Here is a 13,512-nt window from a genome sequence, read left to right as displayed (position 1 = left end):
GACAAAGGAATTTTACCAATCTACACAATAGGATGTGCAGTATCATCACCAATCTCCACAAATCCTGGTCTTTCCCTTTTCCTTGCATCTTGCATCCATTTTGCATGACCTGTCATGTGGTTTGATGCACCTGAGTCAACATACCACACATCATTGCTTTCTTTCGCACATGTCATAGAATTGTTCATCTGCTGCACCATGAACAGATGCTCATTTCTATCATCACCCTGTCTAGTAGAAGATGCATAATTCCCTTGCTGTGATTTTCCATTCATGATGTCATTTTGCTTTTTGTAGCAGTCTTTAGCCATATGACCCATTTTACCATAGTAGTAGCATTCAACATTGCTGTTTGCATTTTGGCCTCTCTGCCATCCACCACAACCTCTTTGGCTCCCCCTGCCTCTAGAGTTACCACGTCCTCCTCCATAGGATTGGTTTTCTTGAGTTTGTTGCATATTTTGATTTCCACAATGGCCTCCAAATTGGCCTACTCTACCTCTTCCAACATTTGAGTAGAAGACAGTTTCTTTTGAAGTTCCTCCTGAAGAAGATACACCACCGTTTCTCTACTCTTCAGAAATTAGAAGAGCAAACAACTCCTCAAAATCAGGAAATTTTTCACGGACAGAAATGGATGTCCAAAACTGTGCATAATCCTTTCCTAGACCATTGAAGGTCACAAAAACTAAATCATCATCTTCCACTGGCGACCCAATGGAAGCAAGTGCATCTGCAATTTTCTTCACCTTGATGTGGTAGTCATTGATGCTCATATTTTCTCTCTGTACATTGTGCAACTCCTGCTTGAGCTGCATTTTCTTGGCTTGCATATTTGTGCTATACATTTTTGCCAAAGTATCCCATGCCTCCTTTAGCATACTTGCATCTTGAATATGCATAATCATAGAATCTAAAATAGGATAGACAGGTAGTACATAACTTTTATGGCTCTCTCATGCCATACTTTAAATGCCTGCATTTCCTGTTGATTGGGAACATTAGGAAGAATTGGTTCTTCTTCATTTCCTATAATGAACTCCCAATAGCCTTTTCCCATAAGGAAATTCGTCATTCTAAACTTCCATGCTTGGAAGTTGTTCTTGTCAAGCTTTTCAGTGACAATCTGTGAAAGAGAATCAGATGCCATTACAGAACACTGGAAAATATTCTGTCACTGCAAAAAAACATAGCTTCTGCCTCACAAGGGCAAATCTACAAAACTGACGAAAGTGGTATTTGACCACACAGTCACTTCCTAGTGACAATTTTGCATGAACAGGCAATAAGGATGATTCTGTAACTCCCAATATCTTTGCGCACAGGCATATGATGCAATTTCTGCGGCAATTTTCACCGACCTACAGAGCAGTGGTTGCACAACAAAAATAGGGCCTTTTTCTCAGTGCTTGTGGAGAACTTCTACCTCCAAAATGGGCCCCAAAAAGGCCTTGAAACTGAGACAATGCACTCTTGCACTTTCTGGCTGTGCTACCTACAAAGATTTGCTCCCAAACTTGAAAAAGGAAAGCAACACTGGTCCTCTTACTAGGACACTGCGAACTTGGTTTGCTTTCTTGAGCTCCTTACCATGAACCAAACTCTGATACCATGTGGAGATAGTGGGAGAGAAGGAAGGAGTCTCACTTGCGGCTTTCTCACATACATAATGGGGGAATACACACAAAGGTGGAGGCTGAAAATAGTTTTCCTCTTCTTAGTTGTGAAAGCCAAAAGAACTCTCGTATAAAGAAATAGAAGAACCCTATATGTGGGTCTCAAACCAAACTCAACTAACTATGGTGGCATACTAACTGAGCCACGAACTAGAGTACATAAGGATAGCTGTCATCTAGCTATTATTCATGGGCGGTGTACCAACCACATCTGCAGCTAACAAGTCGGTGACATAAATGCACAATGGTCACCCTAGCATATCACGAGTGGAGCTCGATATCTCAACAAGATGAGAGTATAAAAGAAGTGTGTATGTTTAGAGAGACTATGGGAGAGGAAATGTTTATATTTAGAGAGGGGTATGTGACACCTAAAGTGTCACATCTAATATGAAATAAATGGTTGTGCCCATGCCTTGTGCCCATGCCTTGATCTCTACCCTTTTGATGCTGGTCCCCTAGCTCTTGTGTTGATCTCAAGAAGTCAATACAATGGCTGCAATGTATTTGCATGGCTCTTGACCCTGTCAATGCCGACCTAGACCGACCCAGTCTATGTTGGCCCTCATGTGCCAGCATTGCTCTTAACCCCATCAACAATGCATGCAATGTGTTTGCATCACTCTTAACCCTGTCCATGTAGACCCAAAGCGATCTTGTCTATGTCAGCTCTAATGTGCCATTGTTACTCTTGACCTTGTGGAGTGTAACGCTACCCACCATATGTATGTGTTGGAGTGAAAGGAGAGAGTGTTTATATCTAAACAAGGATTAAATAAAATAATTAGTTTATGTTTAGTTAAACTCTCACGTATATTTCAAAGAATCCTCCTTCATAATCACTTATTAAACAATCTAGAGGTCTCTTTGGAGGTGAAAGATGTTAAATCAAAGAAGAAGAAGATCGTGGAGCTTCCAAATTTTTGAGGCAATAAAATTTTCACCTTCTTATAGCTTCTTGTTTTGCTCTCTCTGAACATGCATGAAAGGAAGAGAGAAGGGAGGGAAAGGAATGGAAGGAAAGAGGAGACAAAAGATGAAGGAATAGGAAGAAGAGGAGGATGGCTCCTCCTCCTCAAGTAAGAGCAAGAGGAGTAAGGGAGCCTCCATACACACACGATGGAGAGAGGGAGCTCCCTTCTCTTAAGGGAGCTCAAGAACTCCCTCCTCCACAATGCAGTTATGGAGAAGGAGGCTCATAGAGCTCCCTTGAGGAAGTGCTCCCCTCTCCACCTCTCTTGCAGCATGGCAGAGCCATGCTATGCTATAGGAGAGGGGAGGCTCCTCTGCTCCCCACACCACCGTGAGGAGGGTTGCAAGCATGGTACACAACCATAGCCGTGGCCACGCTGTGCTATGGGAGAGGGGATCTCCTCTCCTCTCTATTGTGTAGCCATGGCTATGATTGTGGAGAGGGGCTATAACATGGCACAGTCGTGGTCACACCATGCTGTAGGAGGGGAAACCCTCCTTGAAGGTTTCCCCTCCTTGTGAGGTGTTGCAGCATGGCACGACCACAGTCATGCCATGCTGCAAGAGGGAAAACCCTCCCTCCTCCCTCTCCATAGAGAGGTGTGGTGCCCCTCTCTGTGGAGAGGGGATGCTGGCCTCACGGCATGACCATGGCCATGGTTGTGGAGAGAGGCTGTAGCATGGTACGATCGTGGCCACATTATGTTGCAAGAGGGGAAACCTGATTTCCCCTCCTCACCCTCCATGGAGAGGCATGGCACCCCTCTCCATATAGAGGGGCTACAACATGCCATGGCTATGGCCATGCCATGCCACAGTAGGGTTTGGGCTTGTAGCATGGTGCGGCCATGGCCACGCCATGCTGCAGGAGGGGAAACTCACCTAGAGGAGGGTTTCCCCTCATGCCGACCATGGAGGAGGGGGACAGCTCCCCTCCTCCCCTCCTCCTTCCTTAGAGGCACCATGGAGGATAGAATCCCCAATGGGAGCTAGAATTCTATCTCCCTAGGGAGGAGCTTTCTCAAAGATATTTTTTTAAAAACATTTCTCCTTAGGGGAGGAGTTTTCTCTAAGATATTTTTTATAAAAAAAAAGGTTTTAAGAGGGGAGAGGGGAGAGGGGCAATGATGAGGGTAGCTTTTTTGTTTTTAATTTCTTTATAAAAAGAGTAGAAATGCTTAGAATTATAATGAAATGAAAAGGAGAGATTGAAAGGAAGGAAAGGAAACAAAAAAGAGAGATTGAAATGAAGAAAAAGAAACAAAAAATACAAGAAATGCCAAGATTTAAAAAGGGAAAGATTGAAATAACAAAAAGAGAAGGGAAAGATTGAAAGGACGAAAACAAAAGGATAGAAAAGTCAAACTAAGGACAAGGAGAGTGAGACAAAGGATTGCAAAAGGAAAGAGTGGGATAAAGAGAAACAAAAGGCAAACTTATGTTATGAAGTCAAGCCAACGTCAAGGGAGGGAGAGAAAGGGAGGTAGAGGAAAAGAGGAAAGTGCTTAGAAGAAAGTGACAAGAGTGTTCAGAAGAATGTGAATGAATATCATGCATTTGGAATATCGAGCTTGTTATCTCTCAAATTTTGAATTTCAAAAGTTTAAAGTTTCTTGCACTTTCTTTGAATTTTGACTTTATGGAAAGAATTTTTAGAAGAATCTAAAAGGATGACATGTACCTACAAAAATTTTAATAGTAATAAGTACTTTCCCTCGCAAGGTGCACTACTAAGAAATCCTAGGTATCGCATGCATTCAAGGAATATTAAGAAAACCCCTCAACTAAAATTTTCCCCCCAATAAAATCACCCATCTATAATTATGAACTACCAAATTTTTTTCTAAAGTTGAATTAAAAATCCCCTCCTGTTATTGTAAACCTATTAAAATTTTTCAAAAATTGGAGTTAAAATACCCCTCTTGAATGCATGTGGTATACTAAAATTTTGGGAGGTGAACACCCCGAGTACTTACCTTCCAAACTTTGTAATAGTAATAAGTACTCCTTTGATTTTCCATTTTCATTTTATTATTGCGGCTTGGAGTAATACTTTTCCCTTATCCTCTTTTTAAATAGGACCATTTGACTTTGTATTTTTTAATTTAAATTAAAGCATTGATTTAATTTAATTATGGCTTGGAGTAGAGTAGAGCCTACCAACAACTATTTTTGCAAAAATAGGTAAGCAATGGCCTCCGCTAGCGATGGTGGTGGAGGTGGTGGTGGTGTTGGAGATAGGGTTTTACCACCTTCAAGACAACCACCATAGCCCTCGAGAACTGGAGGCTCTGTGTCACTATCATAAAGATAATAGCAAGTTAGATTATGTCATGCAGGATGTAGTACAAAGCAAAAATGAGGCATTGGATGTCGAACTACCCGTACCTGGCTTCACCCCTCACTTGGAGGAAGGGGACATGCAAAGGCCTGAAGGCTCTAAGGCACTGTGAGAAGACTAATAAAAGAGTTCAAGTGCTCTCCTGATAATCTTCCTTTATTCCACCAAGATTCAAGTAGAATAGAAAATGCCAAGGCCATCTCTTTTGCAATGCCCAAGCCAACTCATCATTCCAATGGACCAACATGACAAAACACAATGCAACAGATGCCAATGGGGAGACCAATGCAAAACATGCTACGAAGCACCTACGTTGGCATGCTTCAAGGAGGTGGAAGAAGGCTGTTCAAGGCCCCCCAAGCCTCAAAATAATCGGCTTAGGAGCAGCTCATTCCAAAATCTAGACGTACCTTCCAAAAACCACAGCTAAGGTAGGTGAACTATTTGGGAAAGGCTCTAGAGCAGATGGAAACACTCTCAAAGGAAGCTCCCACATGTAAAATTTCACAATGATATCCTCGACGACACGACCAAGTGGCTCTAGTCATGTGCAATAGTGGGTTGTATTCATGGCCCCCGCCCCCACGCTATGTTTCTAGAAGGATGGGTAATAAATTTTTGGACACGTAAAGGTCTAAGTGTGACAAGTATCTGATTCTTGAGGAATGGGTACATTGTTTTTTAATCCATAATGGCGACTGAGGTGGTACAAAAAGGCACTTGGACAATGCGAACTCAACCACTCTCAGTCCAATTGTGGGAGCCTTCCTTTAGTCCAGACACACTGCCACCCTCAAAAGTCCCTATTTGGGTGGAATTCCCTGATCTCCCTTGATCGCTTTTCCCACAACTTGAAACCCTTTGTCTCCCTTTAGGATAGTTTCTAGGACTAGAAACTGAGAGATTTATAAGTCCCAAGGGTAACCCTTAGGCCTGTGTACTTATGGATTTGGTTGTAGAGCCTCCAAACACTATTTGTGTTTTGGATGGGAATGAATCTGAGTTAATCCAAAAAGTTTTCTACAAGAATATTCCCAATTCCTATTTCCTGTGTGGATTAGGTAAACACTTCATTAAGGACCGACCTTCTAGAGCTAATCATAGAAAGGAGACACTAATTGAGTCAAATCAGGTATCTCAACAATTGGAGAGGGTAGAGATAGAGGTCCCAGTAGAAACCCATCAATAAAAAGAGAAAGAAGAAAAGATAGCAAAAGGATAGAGAGAAGAAAGAAAATAGATAGTGGAAGAAGGAGCTTTGGCCAGTGAGAAAAACATGGATGAAAGCTCAGGAGATGAGAAGTTTGTGGCGAACACACAAAACTTTGAAACTCAACTAGAGCAAGTGGAGGACACTGCTCTCTCAAAGGATGAGCAAGAATTCATAGTGGTTAAAGGGAGAGGAACAATACAATAAGAAAAAAGACTCCTACTCTTGAACTCAGCAAGCTCCTCAAAGTAAATCTTGGGGCTTAGAGAAAAAAAAGGAGGATATCTAGGGGATTCGTCTTAATGCTTTGGAAATAATCTAAAGAAAATGGTTTCTTGGACCCAAGGATCAACATAGGAATGATTAAGTTAATACCTAAGGGGGGTCCAAAGGATGAACTCAAGAAGTGGTGGAGACCACTGACAATGCTTAGCTATAGAACTACAAAAGCTTTGCCAAAGCACCCGCCATTAGACTCTAGTCATAGATGCATGCATGGATCAATAGAGAGGAACAAAAGGGATTCATACAAGGCAGACATATTCTAGAAGCCATCCTGACTCTTTGGAAAGGACTTGAACTTGCAGTTGAAACTTAGTAGGACATCTATTTCCTAAAAGTGGATTTTGACAAAGCCTATGATAGGATGGAATGGGGATTTATTATATCATCTCGCTAAAGGACATGGGGGTTGGTCCTATCTTTACATCATTTGTAGATCTCCTACTATGCAAGGCCAAAGGGAAAATAGAGATCAATGGTAAAGTCTCTCCTTCCTTCTCTCTAAAGAGATCTATTAGACAAGGTTGCCCTCTAGCTCCACTTCTCTTTGCTATAGCAGCAGATGCTTTGGGTTGGTTGGTAAATCATGGGCTGGTCACGTGGAACATCAAAGGGATTCAAGTAGAAGAGGGTAGACAAATCATTTGCCAACAATTTGCAGATGACACCAATCTAACACCTAGCAATGATGAGCACTCTATTAGAAACACTTGGGAATGCCTCAATGTTTTCTATCTAGCCTGAGGGTCTAGAATCAACTGTGAAAATTTGGCATTTTTAGTACGAGGAGCCCCGCCGCCTCACTTCTTGGTCAAAGGCTACAAAGAAATAAAAAAAGAAGTCTTCAAACTCTTAGGCATCCCCATGGGCTATGGATGCTCAATGAAGGACAGATGGGATTGGGAGATTGATCCTCCAAAAGTGTTGAGAGAGCCAGACTCAACTTGGGCCATGCTATACTTAAAAATATTAGCAAAGTCACACTTCACAAGTGCACGCACTGGCAACACATCCCAGTGGGTACTATTCTTTTTGGCAGAGAAGAAAATGTCACTAAAGAATCAGATCTTTGGAAGGGTATGTGGGCAAATTGGGAATCAATGAGACATCACATTAGATGGAAGGGGTTCTCAAGGAAGACTAGCATCTTCTGTGCGAAGGACTCAATTAGGTTTTCTCTAATCTAGCCAGATGCAATTTTACGAGATGAGATTATCAAAGATGCTTTGAGACTCAACAAAAAAGGAATCCATGTTTGGGATGACATGTGGAACATAGAGCAAGGGGATTGGTTGGATAATAGGACACTTACGATCAGGTTTAGACTTAACAAATTTGATTTGTTGCTGTTACAAGAGAGACAGAGGCTGTGGACCAAGGACTCTCATCCATGGTGGATGGGCAGAAGACTACAACCCTCCACCAAAGAATTTTGATGGGCAGGTCAAAATCAACTACACTTGGTCCCTATCTTCTATGATGATGATCTTGTGATGACATGGATGTTGGCTATGTACAAGCTTCAATCTAAAAGAGTAGACATTGCTCTTGTTCTTCTAACAAGTGGTAAGACCCTCTTCATCTTCAATCTATTTGAAGGCATATGGGATGCAAGAAAGATCAAAGAGCAAAGGAGTTACAAGCTTGGCTACACCAAGAACCTCTCCGATGACAATGAACCTCACACTATGGTAGCTTGGAAGAGAAGAAGGAAAAGGACAAGATATGCCATCAAAGGGGGTATTTCCCCACATCTTCAATTTAGACTTTTTGTGTGTGTGGTCAATAAGGGTTCTCTACCTTGGGATGTCCCGCTAAAAAAGATTGTATTGGGTTTTGCAAGGGTTGCTATTCATTTTGTCAAGAAACCTCAAGAGAGATTGTAAAGCAGGGACCAAAATTGGAGTAAGATCATGTTGGAGCTAGGGTGTCTAAATGAGTCTACTGCCAATGCAACTTAGAGTGAGTCAAGATCATGTGTGTTGCCACCAGGGGTGGGCAAGCCATGAAGTTTCCCATAGACTACTCCTAGGGGTCGAGGTCATCAATTTGTCGGGGGGTGTTAGAACAAATTGATGAAGGTATACCTATCGTTGTGTGTGCTTGTGTGTCCATGTGTGTGACCACCTGTGTGGTGAGTGTGCCTATAGTAGGTGTGATTGATTGACATTCTCTCTCTACATGTAGAACTTGCATATAGAAGTTGCATGTAGGAGTTGCATCTTGCATGTAGAACCCACATGTTGCATGTTGAATGTAGAACCCGCATGTTGCATGTTGCATGTAGAAATCGCATGTAGAACATGCAAGTGGGAATCGAATGTAGGACTTGCATGTAGAACACACATGTAGGAATCTCATGTAGGACTTGCATGTAGGAGTTGCAAGTAGAACTTGCATGTAGGAGTTGCAAACTTGTAGAAATTGCAAGTAGAACTTGTATGTTGAGGATTACTAAGAGAGATTATTCCTAGCCTTATACAAGTACAAGCGGAGCTTTGCCGCTACTCTACACACACATTCTGTACTACCTAAGTCCATGTTGGCACAGAGACAATAAGCTCATACCTCCTTCTCAGGAAAGTGTTAAAATTGGGTGCCTACCTACTCACATCAATGGTGGTGTTATCAAAATTATTCCTAAAGAAGGAGATAAGATTGAGCTAAGGAACTAGAGACCTCTCACTATGCTCAACTGTAGTTATAAAATCTTTGCTAAAGCTCTGGCTCTGAGGGTTAAAAACAGAATGGCCAAGTGGATCCTATGAGAGCAGAAAGGCTTCATAAAGGGCAGACATTTACTTCATATGCTTCTTAAAGGTTGACTTTGACAAGGCATATGATAGACTTGAATGGGATTTCATCATCCAAGCTCTAGCTGATATGGGTCTTGGCCCCCTTTTCATATCTTTTATCAAACTCCTCCTCACTAATGCTATAGCAAAGATATGTATCAATGGGATCATAAGCCAACCCTTTGACCTTAAAAGATCTATAAGACAGGGGTTCCCTATTGCCCCTTTACTCTTTGCAATTGTTGCAAACTCCTTGCAGTGGCTTCTCCATCAACAAACCCAAGAAGGCAAGTTGAAAGGTATTGGGTTACCCTCAAGTAAGCACCTTATCTTTGCTGATGATACAAACTTAACCATCAAGAATGAGTCACAATATATCAAGGTGGCCATGGATTCTTTAGAGATATTTTACAAATCCTCTAGGTCCACAATCAACCACTCTAAAACTAGATATGCAGCCCTCAAAGGGGATGAGCAGCAAGTTTTGGAAGAGATGGGATGCTATAGGATCAAGCATGGCTTAGTGTTCAGGCTTCTAGGTATCCCTATGGGGTTTGATATTTCCCTCAAGCAAAGGTGGGATTGGTTCATGAAGAGATTCCAAAAAAAGATATAGAAATGGAAAGGTTTTCAGGCTAGCTTGGCAGGAGGAAGAAATATTCTTAACCATTGCATATACCCTATTGGGAGGTAGCAAGCTTGGCAAGCCACCTATACCTCGATCGAGGTATCGTGGACAGATGACATCGCTCGTGTCACATACCACGATTGAGCTATAGGTCATCCGACATGACAGATGACATACCTCGATCGAGGTAGCGTGGCAAGTCCAATAACCTCGACCGTGGTGTGCTGGATCGATGACTTGGCCGCATGTCAAATACCACGATCGAGGTATATGGCATCCGACATGGCAGCTGACATACCTCGATCGAGGTATCATGGCAGCTGACATACCTCGATCAAGGTATGTTGGTGGCTGACATACCTCGATCGAGGTATGCTGGACCGATGTGTATGTGGCATGTCAAATACCACGATCAAGGTATCTGGCATCTGACATCGCAGCTGAAATACCTCGATCGAAGTATCGTAGCATGTCTATACCTCGATCGAGGTATGATGGAGCGATGTGTATGTGGCATGTGAAATACCACAATCGAGATATATGGCTTCGCAACTATTATGCTGGACCGATGGATGATGGCATGTCCAATACCTCGATTGAGGTACGTGGCATCCCGATACTTCGATTGTGGTATTGAAACCCTAAATTTTTATATATAAAGGGAGGGACCCCCCTCATTCTCCATACCTCGATCGAGCTCCTCCTCATCGAAATCGATGGAATTGTGGGAGCGACAAACAAGGACCGACGGACAATGACGGAGCGACGGAGATGGACAGAGCGGGAGATTCCAAGTAAGGTTTTTTTTATGTAGCTTTTTTTTTGTAATAATTTATTTAAATTTTAGTTTATATGAATTGTAATTTAATTATAAAATATTTTAAAATTTAAAATGCGTTTTAAACTTTTTTAAATTAAATTTTTAATTACGTAAGTGTTTATTTAAAATATCAAAATGTATATATTTGATTTTTTTAAATTATCTTTTTAAAAAAAAGATTAAAATAGTTTTTATGTTAATTTTCAAATTAGTGCTTTTTCTATTTAAATAAAAACGTTTAAAATTTTTTTTCAAATCATCTTTAAGAAAAAAAGAAAATAAGAGTTTAAGTTAGGTTTTTTATTATTTAAGTTAGTGAAGTTTTTATTTAAATGTAAAAAATGCATAAATTTTGTTTTTTAAATTCATCTATTTAAAAAAAAGAGATTAAAGTAGCTTTTATGTTAGCTTTTTTTATTTAAATAAAAAAATATTTAAATTTTATTTTTAAAAATCATCTTTAAAAAAAAAAGAAAATAAGACTTTAAGGTAGCTTTTATATTATTTAAGTTAGTGAAGTATTTATTTAAATGTAAAAAATGCATAAATTTTGTTTTTTAAATTCATCTATTTAAAAAAAAGGAGATTAAAGTAGTTTTTATGTTAGCTTTTTTTATTTAAATAAAAAACGTTTAAATTTTATTTTTAAAAATCATCTTTAAGAAAAAAAGAAACTAAGAGTTTAAGGTAGGTTTTATATTATTTAAGTTAGTGAAGTTTTTATTTAAATGTAAAAAATGTATTTACCTTGTTTTTTAAAATCATCTATTAAAAAAAAAGAGATAAATTAGTTTTTATATTATTTTTCAAATTAGTCATTTTTTTATTTAAATAAAAAAACGTTTAAATTTAATTTTTAAAAATCATCTTTAAGAAAAAATAAAAATAAGAGTTTAAGGTAGGTTTTATATTATTTAAGTTAGTGAAGTTTTTATTTGAATGTAAAAAACTTATTTACCTTGTTTTTTAAAATCATCTATTAAAAAAAAAGAGATTAAAGTAGTTTTTATGTTAGCTTTTTTTTTGTTAACGTTTAAATTTTATTTTTTAAAATCATCTTTAAGAAAAAAAAAAAATAAGAGTTTAAGGTGAAGTTTTTATTTAAATGTAAAAAACATATATATTTTGTTTTTTAGAGTCATCTATTTAAAAGAAAGAGATAAAGTAGTTTTTATGTTATTTTTCAAATTGGTCTTTTTTTTGTTTAAATAAAAAAACATTTAAATTTTATTTTTAAAAATCATCTTTAAGATAAAAAGAAAATAAGAGTTTAAGGTAGCTTTTATATTATTTAAGTTAGTGAAGTTTTTATTTAAATGTCAAAAACTTTTATATTTTATTTTTTGAAATTGAATCTATTTTAAAAAAAAGAGACTAGGGTAGTTTTTATGTTATTTTTCAAATTAGTGCTTTTTATATTTAAATAAAAAAATATTTAAATTTTATTTTTTAAAATCATATTTAAAAAAAAAAGAAAATAAGAGTTTAAGGTAGCTTTTATATTATTTAAGTTAGTGAAGTTTTTATTTAAATGTAAAAAACGTATATATTTTGTTTTTTAAAATCATCTATTGAAAAAAAAAGAGATTAAAGTAGTTTTTATGTTAGCTTAAAAATTATTGAAGTTTTGAATTAAATATAAAAATGTTTAAATTTTGTTTTTAGAAAAGATCTATAAAAAAAAAGAGAATAAGAGTCTAAAGTAGCTTTTATATTATTTTTCAAGGAGTACGTGACTTAGTGTAATCAATCAAACAAATAGGATGATTTGAATAACACATTCACATACACATCATTTTCAAATCATATGGTGCGAGAGGCTGATGCAAGGAGAGGGTATTTCATGTGGCTAGCAATCCCTTTAGGTGGCATGTGAAACTATAGAAATAGGGAACTAGGGAATCCCTTGTCATGAGCTTTTGCAAAAATTCAATCAAAATTGCCCAGCTAAAAGTTTTCATTACAATGATAGATTATTAAGTCCCATTGAATAGAATATTAATTTTCATTACCCAAATAGAATATTAATTTCCATGTGTTTTTTTGTGCATGCGCCAGCCACCTTGCAGGTTCTGGCACCACTGTTCATATGCAGATAGCGATTTCGAGAGCTGAGATGAGAGCACTGTAGGATGCTAGGGCACCCCCTCACTTGGTTGCGAGCCTAGATTTAGTCATTGATGCTCTAGGTCGATTAGACATAGTTGAGGACGTTTTGGATACCTTTCAGGCACAGGCTGAGGCAGAAATAAGTGGTCATGGCTTGGATTGGAGAGCCATTCGAGAGTTGTTTGACCGTGAGTCACTGCATAAGCAAGCCTTAGAGGATATGTTTTGGGATGGTCACACTAAGGCAATGCGACCACGATCAGGGCAGCCCTTTTATATTTTACATTGTAGGCACCCCGTCATAGCAGCACACATTTATTCGAGATATCTTGCTGCAAATGGTGGTCGATTGCCTCACAACTATCAGATAGCCAGGTCATTTTCCATGCAGCTATATGCCGAGTTTGTGCTTGGTCATCAGGTAGACTACCTTAGTACCCGTCGAGGATCAGGAGTGGGACATGGTAGGATGGGGCATCAGGAGTGTCAGATTGCAAGTGTCGGTGTCGACACGAGGCACCAGAGCTACATACTATCCCTGCAACGGCATTGCGAGCTATTGGAGGATGGATTAGGGGGGATGTTCATTTAGTGGCCTCATCCTTGCACGACATAGTCTCTGCCCTATCGAGATCACTTTCAATTCCACCTCCCACATCTATGGAGCCTCCCACATGTA

Source organism: Dipteris shenzhenensis, chromosome 13 (genome assembly GCF_047967505.1).
Source record: "Dipteris shenzhenensis isolate YYH24624 ecotype China chromosome 13, Dip_SZ_1.0, whole genome shotgun sequence".
NCBI lineage: Eukaryota > Viridiplantae > Streptophyta > Polypodiopsida > Gleicheniales > Dipteridaceae > Dipteris > Dipteris shenzhenensis.
Note: the sequence above shows the minus strand (reverse complement) of the source record.